The sequence below is a fragment of the Pygocentrus nattereri genome, chromosome 28 (genome assembly GCF_015220715.1).
Source record: "Pygocentrus nattereri isolate fPygNat1 chromosome 28, fPygNat1.pri, whole genome shotgun sequence".
Lineage (NCBI taxonomy): Eukaryota > Metazoa > Chordata > Actinopteri > Characiformes > Serrasalmidae > Pygocentrus > Pygocentrus nattereri.
The window spans coordinates 7067033-7075671 of record NC_051238.1 but is presented as its reverse complement, the minus strand read 5'-3'; the positions used below and the strand labels follow the sequence as shown (position 1 = coordinate 7075671).

At 40.0% G+C, this 8639-nt stretch overlaps 1 protein-coding gene across 2 annotated transcripts in view; it reads right to left on the bottom strand.

Moving 5' to 3' along the window:
* nfic (nuclear factor I/C) overlaps positions 1–8639 on the bottom strand; it is a 230892-nt gene that overhangs the window by 15958 nt on the left and 206295 nt on the right. The window lies entirely within an intron of this gene.

The window sequence follows — 8639 nt, the reverse complement described above, 5'->3', positions numbered from 1 at the left end:
CACTTAAGCATTTTCCACCCCTGTTGGAAACTGAAATCTCTATAAATCTATTATTGTCATTTTTGTGAGTGAAACAGCTCCACTGTAAAGTTTTAGAGGTTGCTGATTTCGTCTGCGTCCAGCAGAGGGTGCATCTGCACCAATTAGCCTCTAGCCTTCTATAAAGGCCTTGCTGTAATCAAGACAGGGGTATTTGGTGCTGCTGAATAAACAGCAGCAGGGGCGTTAGACAGTGAGTAATGATGGACCTGACAAACCAGGGCCGTCCCGGAATGGGAGCCCTCTGAAAGCCTTAAAATCAACTGATTTTGGTTTCTAGTTTTGATGGTCTGTGTCAGGCATGTCAAACTGGGGACCTTCCAGGCCAAAGTGCTGTCGAGATCATTCACCCTCACGTGACGCTCTGAATTCAGTTCATGAAGGCCTTGCTAATTCGCTGATGAGCTGAATCAAGTGTGTTTAATGACTCAGTGTGCTGAAATCTGCAGTGTTTTGGTCCGCGAGGACTGGAGCCTGACACATCTGATCTATGTTTTTATAAAAATAAATAATACGAGACTGCATTTTCCATGATCATCTTTCAAGTTCGGGCTTATCTACCTGGTGTTTCTGTCATCACTGCGTCTCAAAAATAAAAGCACATCCATCACATTACTTCTACCTTGTTGCCTATAGACGGCAGTTAGTGGCTGTTCACCTGTTCTGAACTGGTTAAAATGACACCAAAAGCAGTATTTCACAAAGGAGTGAAGAGAGACTTGACACAGGATTTGATTGAATGCAGCAAGCAAGCATTTTTTAAAAATAGTTTCTGCAATCACCACCCTGTGAAGTTCAGCCTCAGCCCTGCAGCTAACATGGAAAACACACATTGTTGGTTCCAGAAGCAGCCACAGTCACTGAGGGGGCTCTGATGCAGCTGAAGACATGAAGCAAGGTGAGCTCTTCAAAGCAGGTATCTAACATTTCCATTTAATTACTGCAATTGTTTTGAACAGAGACTAAATTTAAGTCTAATTCTTACTGAACTACAGCAAAGATTGATTATTCAAAGCACAATTACCTTTTTGATTTTTTTTACTGTTTACTTTTACTTTTTTACCCTTAAATACATATTGTGGCATGCACCCGTCCCCTTAGGCCAGATGGCGGCCGTAAGAGCCAGCAGCAAGGTGGGGCCAAACTCCAAGCCCCCAGTGAAACCCTGCAATGACAGTGGGGAGACAATGGAATCTGCTAGGGAGTTGGGGACAACGTGCAATGTCCGAGCCCTGCCTCCTGGGCACCGCCTCTGGTCCCACCAGGGTTCAGGCCCTGCCTTCCCGCCAGCTCTGGCGGTCGTCATTGGGCCTATGGGATGGTGCAAGCCACACATACCAACCAACCTTAAAAAGAATATAGCACAATAAATACACTACTGTGCCCAGGGACCTAAATTTGATGCTATGCCCATGTACAGTGGTGCCTTCTGTTGGGCCTTTTTTCCGGTGGGTCTTACGTACAAATTTCATGCATGAGATCTTTTTATTTATTTTGTTGCACCTTCAACTACAGACAAATGTTTTAGCATTAAAGGGTGCGTATCACAGAAAAGTTATTTCACTGTTTTTCTTTTTTTTCAGTAATGTCTTGTATCACATAACTGAGTTTGATATAATATGCAACAATATTAAAACTTTCAGAAAGTACTATTGATAATATATGAAGACTAAGTTAAAAAAACAGTCCAATTAAATTGTTTTTTCATACTATTCTATTCAATTTTCCATTTCCATTCAGTTGACTGAATTTGATATCGTAGAATGTTTCCAAATCATCAGCACAAGGATTTCCCATCCCTCTACCACAAGGGAAGCAGTTTGACCCCAGCTATCGCAGTTCTGAATCTCTGAAGCTTAAAGGAGAATTCTATCAATTTTTCAAAATGTCTTCATAATTCAGTGGTTGAGATGTAAACAAACTCATTCAGAGTGGTTTGGACTGAAACGGTTCATTGTAGAGAAACTAACCGACTCTGATCTCTTTACAGTGGTGGTGATAGGAACCATGACTACAACACAAATATAGCCATTTATTTACCATCCAAAACCACCAGTGAACCTACACGAGTCTTCTGAGTTTTATATATAAATAATGCTGTGGAACACAGAAATAAGCTAGATAAGCTAGAATCTTATAATAAGTGCACAATAATCTCAAAATAAGAAATATTGCACAGATAACTAGAAATAAGATCATTTCACTTAACAAGATACTATTTTTTTGCAGTGGAGGGAGCTTTAAAAGGCTAACTCTTAAGACGTCTGGTTCCTATCATCACCACTGTGAAGAATTCTGACTGGGTGAGTTTATCTACAAAGGAGCATGTAGTCGTTCAGTCAAGACACACTTGATGTCTGAACTGTGCTTCTTTAACTCAGCAATGGAGCCAAAGTACCAGGCAAATGTTCCAACCAAGCAGTGGAAGCTTAAACCCCACCAATCTGCACTGCGCTAACTGCTGCGTAAACTATCATACACTCGCCTCAAACCGTGTAGAGTTGTTCAGTAACATCTAATAGACTTGCTTATGTGGTTTCTGACACTGTATGACACACTGTTGCCCACAGACATGGACTGAAGTACATGGCATAGCTAAAACAGTAGTAGCAGTCTTGCTGAAGCCTTAATATTGAGCATACTTTTGCATATTTTAAGTCCTATTAAAACATTCTCATGTACTCTCTACTCTTGCAAACTGCTGTTTTTACTGCCCATTCCATTATTTTGCAAAGCTCTCTGGAAAACAGCGGGAAGTGAATTTACTGCCATGCATTAAAGCAAAATGATGTGCTATGGATAAAATCTGGAGTCCAATGACTCCCCCTCTATCTCTATTTATGGCCTCATGCCCACCGTTTATTCTGGAACTCTTCAGCGCATGCCAGCTGTTAAAAATATTTAGCATCAAAGGCACTGTTCCCCCCCAAAACAGCCTCTGCTCTTTGTCCAGCAGGAAAGGCGAGCGGCAGCGGCCAGTAGAGATTAACAGTGGTCAAGCCAAGACTCCAACCGAAATATTTAGTTTGCTATAAAAGCTGAGGGCTTTGTCTTGGTGACAGGTGGTTAAAGTTAGGAAAACACCAAGCTGACATGAGGGTGTTCACCGTCCAGGAAGGGGAGGGCAGGCTATTAGGCCACGAGGGCATAACAAACTGCAATCTTTCCCTTTAATTGAACGCTTCAGGGAAGGCTGAAACATGAGTCTCCTCAAAAGAGAGAAGGATAAATAAAAGAAATTCTGGAGGAACTACATGAACTGCTAACACTGTATTTCAGTGGTCCGTTGTAGATGCTTTGAAGATTCACTGCAAATTCAATTCACCTTAGTCTCTGCCTCAGGCTGTCCGCCTGCATGCACATGTATGGTCTGATATCCATCATACTTGATGGAGATAACTATCGGGATTCTGACGACTGCATTTCTGACTGGCTGTTCGCTCCACCAAACACCAGGCTTGATCTGTCTGTTCATCACACCGTCGCCTTTCCTTCATAACAGTTAGCCTTCCAGAGAAGGCTAAAGCTGCTGGACTGGGAAAACGTTAGTTCCATTCATGTCACACGTTTAAAACTTATTCACAGGCTATACGTTGTTAACAGGACTCAAATTAACAAGATCTTTCCTGGCAGTGTGGCGGGAAACACACTGGCCTCTGTTTACAGAGCGCTCACCGGCCACATGCCACCTTACATCACATCAGCGCTCTCTGTAAATAAAGGAAACGATCAGACTCGTTTCAGTGACTGGATCCTCCTTCAGGTGCTGAAAGCTTTCACTGAACTGGGGAAACTGCTGTTAGCTGCTGCGCACCAGCTGACTGGGCTTTATTACAGGAAACTCTGAAACTCCACTCACTGGTGTCTCTCAACCATTTCTACTATATAATCGCTAAGCAACTCCACTCAGCCTGCAGCTGGTTTATCTGATCTAGTTTCAGGTGTTCTGAGTTAATTTGAATTGTTTTTCAGGTTGATGGATTACTTTTTATTGTTGGCATTTATTTGATATATTTTGTATAGTTTTAAATGTGATCATTATTATTACTGCTTTAGCATCGTTTTCTCTTTTTTTTATTTCCCCTATGCAGATGTTTTATTTCTTTACTTTCATTACAAATCTGCTTAACTGTTCCATGCGATCTTTTGTTTTTTTGTTATTTATGCTTTGATCATTATTATTATATTTGTTGTCTTATTTGTCTTTATGCACTGTTTTAATAATAACTTGTGGTCTTATTCTGCTTTCTTTGCTATACTTTTACTATCACATATTTATATTGACTCTTTTCAATTCCTTGTTTTGGTAAACCTTCATTTTTGGTCCTTTGTAGATAATAAACTCTTGACAGAAGTTTGGTTCAACTGACTTACATTAAAAGTAATGTATGCTTTTTCCTTCTCCTGTAAGATATGAGGAGATATGAGGTTTTGCCCCAACAGCGGCAATATATATATATATATATATATATATATATATATATATATATATAATTCACATGGAAAAAGCTGACACCTGTCAGTTGATAATTTTTTAAATACTTTGAAATACTTTTTTGACATATTTTGAAATATATGACATCTGCACCTATACAGTCATTTAGTCAACCTGCTCTGTTGGTATAAAGTCTCACACCTAATTCTAAATGAAATCATATCATTTTTAAATATTTTTAAAAGTGTATTTGCTATGTTGGTGCAGGTGTTGAATTCACACTTCAGAAAAACAAAGGACAGATTAACAGTTAACTTGCACTGAAATCCAGGATTTCTTTCGTTCTGATGGTTTTAATGTGATACATGATATCCTAGCGTGAGTGCTGTTTACACAACTTGAATGATCTAAAGGCAGACAGTGAGTGTAGTATTACTGCGCATGTAAACGCACTTGCCGAGTGAAAGTAAGAGGCCAGCGAGTGACTGAGGAGTACAGAAAGAAAGAGGGCTGTCCACATAGGCGCCTATTTCCGACTCAGGCCTGAATAATCAATGCAAGCAGCACTCTGCACTCACTCCCAGCGCCTCCACCAGGCAGGTACGAGTAACATGAATTAGCTCTGCCTCCTGTGGACTTTCCCTTCCCTGTTCTCAAGTTCATCTTCTCATTACGTCATGTCTGGTTTCCCCTAACAACCAGACTGCTCTGGACGTGACCATCCCGGATGGGGCACATGGTCGCCCCTTTCCTCCTCTCTTTTTCTACCCTCTTTTTCTCATCCCTCATTCTTCTGACCACTACAGCTGGCCAGAGCGCCTAAACCTGCTTTACAGTGTAGCAGGACAAATGCCTGGACAGAAAAGCTCTTTGACAATGTCCACCTGAAATATATGAGTAAAGTAGTAAAGTACTCTGCGCACACACCCACCCACTCGCCTCTATCCCACGCCTCGCTGAGGCACACTTTTTATACAGCAGGGAGCACTGCAATGCAGCAGCAGCTTGTGGCTAGAAACCCCCGATCCTGCACCTGGAACAAGCTGAGGATCTACATTTACTGCCCAGCCATACACTGCACTGCTGCTACACTGAAAAAAGTGCATGTAAAAATGTGTGCAGAAGTTATTTAATTTGTAGTCAAAATGACAAAAGGGATTTTAACTGTCCAGGTGCTGTTAAATTTAACGGTCAATGCCCGTTTTTTAAAGGTTAAATAAGTAGAAGTATTTTACCACTGCTATTGTTAATTTACAGAAATAGAATGTAACAAATGATTGAAACAAATTATCACTTTTATTTCACAGCTGAACTAGTGCATTTGCTAAATTATGATAAAAGTCTGTGTTTCCAAGAAATGTAATGACTGTAATTTTACCATTATTAAGAAAACGTAGTTTTACTGTTAATTAACGGGTTTTGTCCATCACCCCTGCTGCATCACCTGATCTGTTTTTTCCAGGTTTTATCTTACAGCGCACAAGGTCAGAATGTTCAAAAATCCAAATAGTAAATCAGGATTTTTTTATATGCAAAATAGCTTATCAAACGTTAAACCTTCTCAGCTTAGAACTATGAGATGTCTGAACTCTATTCTCCACCAGAGGGCAGTGCAGATACAGCATCTTCTGGTCAGAGGTTTATAACGGTTTAATCCTTAGAAGTTAGCACAGAAAAACAAAGCACAGAAAGAACAAACATAAAAAAAATCTACAGCAGTTGGCTGAAGGCTACTGTACACTGGATGAAAAGCAGTGTAAGAGGATCAAAGGGTTCCTTTCTGGCACTGGGTAGCAGATACAAAGCACAGTTATAGCACATAGGAAGCACTGCAGAAAAGCACTGATAAACCCTCTTCATATGGCTTTAATGGAATAAAACTTTTAGCATTATTATGTGGATTTATTGCTTAGTATCAGTTAACTAAGTCTTCAATAACACACTGTTTTCCAGCTAAAAGGTATGAACTGAAATACAGTGTGACTGTGCCAGTAACGTAAGCTGAGGGGTAAAATAAATAAAAAAATAAAAAAATCTGTATTTGTCTATTTTAAGATTGACACAGTTCTACAATTCTCAGGATAAATTTCAAGCCATGTTTCTTCTACTATGTATTTGTGTTCTGGGTTTAATTTAGTACAGAGAGGTACTGAGTGGTACTGAGCTGGAGTTGCGTCAGTGGGGTTTGTGGGGGTATTCAAGCAACGCCTTAAATATTCGAAAACATCAGATTTGATTGAAATACTCATCCCTAGTCAAAACAGCCAACAAGTACTATTATTAAGATATCCATTATTTATTTTTACCATTCAGCACCAGGAAAAGAAGCCTCAACTACACAATTTTCTTCAATGTGTCCACTCTACCTTAACAACATTTCCACCCTTTTCACGAGATTCACTTTCAGTTTTCCAAAGAAATCTGCAAGGATATTTTTTCACAATCCTGAAGTTCAGTCTTAGAAGTTGGTTGAGCATTTTCTGACATTTACAATCCAAATAATCCCAATTGCAAACTCATAAAACCTCACCCCACATATCAGATGCCCGGTTTCATTGTTGTACTGCAAATGTACTTCCTTTTTTATCTAGTTCCTTTTCTCAGTGAGGTTCTTCTTGAACAGCTACACGTCCTTTCAGACCCACAGTGCTGGTGGTCTTCTCACAGTGGAAGGATGGACAGAAACACCTGTGGATGTTTTCAGATCTGAAGCAGCTTGATCTTCTCCTCTCTCAGAGATCAAAGCTTTCAGTGCTGTTTATCTGATGGGGGCAGTTTTGGTGTCTACCAGGTCTTCCAGGTGGTTGTTAGGAGCCCCATTTTCTCTGTAACTTGAATTTTTTTGAACTCCTGTTTTGGCAACCCCTGTTTGTTACCAGACCGCTGGGATAGGCTCCAGCACCCCCCCGCGACCCTGAGGGAGAAGTGGCTTAGAAAATGGATGGATGGATGGATGTTTGTTACCTATTTTCCTTGCCTTTTCTCCTTCTTTATGCAATCTTTTATCTAAACTCCTCAAAATCATCTCATCAAAAATGTACTTAATGGCCATTTGGGTACTACTTGTACTTAATGGCTATTTGGGTACTACTTGTACTTAATGGCTATTTTGACAGGAAATTAAATAAACAAAGAGTCTCTTACTTTTTCACTAACATAGAGAACCGTAAATGCAAATGCTGAGCATATTTGGGCAGGTGTTGTTTGAAAGTGCCGTTGCAGGTGTGCTAACTGTCTGGCTAGCCTGGTAGGGATTTACGCTCTGAGATTATACAGAACCTGACTAAGCAGATGGAAACTTCAACAAGTCAATGCTTACAGCTAAAGCAAAAAGAAAGATGGGAGAGAATGAATAGATCTTGAATTATACTGCATCCACTGCCCCAGGCAAAGTTTTATGAATGTGTCTTATGTGAGAGGTGAAAACTATGTGTGGCTTCCTCTCCACTCCGGCGCTGTTTGATATGCGAGGGTGGAGGGTGTGCGCAGCAGAGTGCGACTCCACTCCTCTGATCCATAATTGAACACAGAGGTGTAGCTTCACTATCTCCAACACAAGGCCAGACTGCTCGAGAACTCAATGCGAGGGAGTGAACTTCCACAAATATTGCTTAATACTGGCCATATTTTTGCGAACTTCAAAAAAACTTGATTAAAATTTAACATTCTGAAAAATGTCTTACATTTCTGGTGTCTTTTAATGTATAATATATGAAATTTTCCAGTTAGTTCAGGGACATTAAGGGAAGGATGATACAGGTTATTCAAACCCTTTGTTGACTGCCTGGGTTTTGTGCAGGAAAAGGATTTTACACAATTCAAATGCATCATTTCCACATGAATAACACACTAATTGTACTTATGTTACATATTTAATTCATGTGCACCTGATTGACTCACGAACCACTGTATGTCTTAATACACAGAATTATATTTTTTACATTAATATTCTTTATTTGGTCCATATGATGTCCAAGCACATATCTGAACAATATTTCCTTTAGGAAAGAGAGATTGACCAGGCCATGGAAGCGCACTCTTGAGTTATTCTGGCTGTATGTTTTTAGTTGCCATCTAGCTGAAATGAGATTTATCTTCTCCCCTAATATCTACCAGTATATTGCTCCACTCAGATTTTTTGAGGATGTGCATTGACTCAGTACTG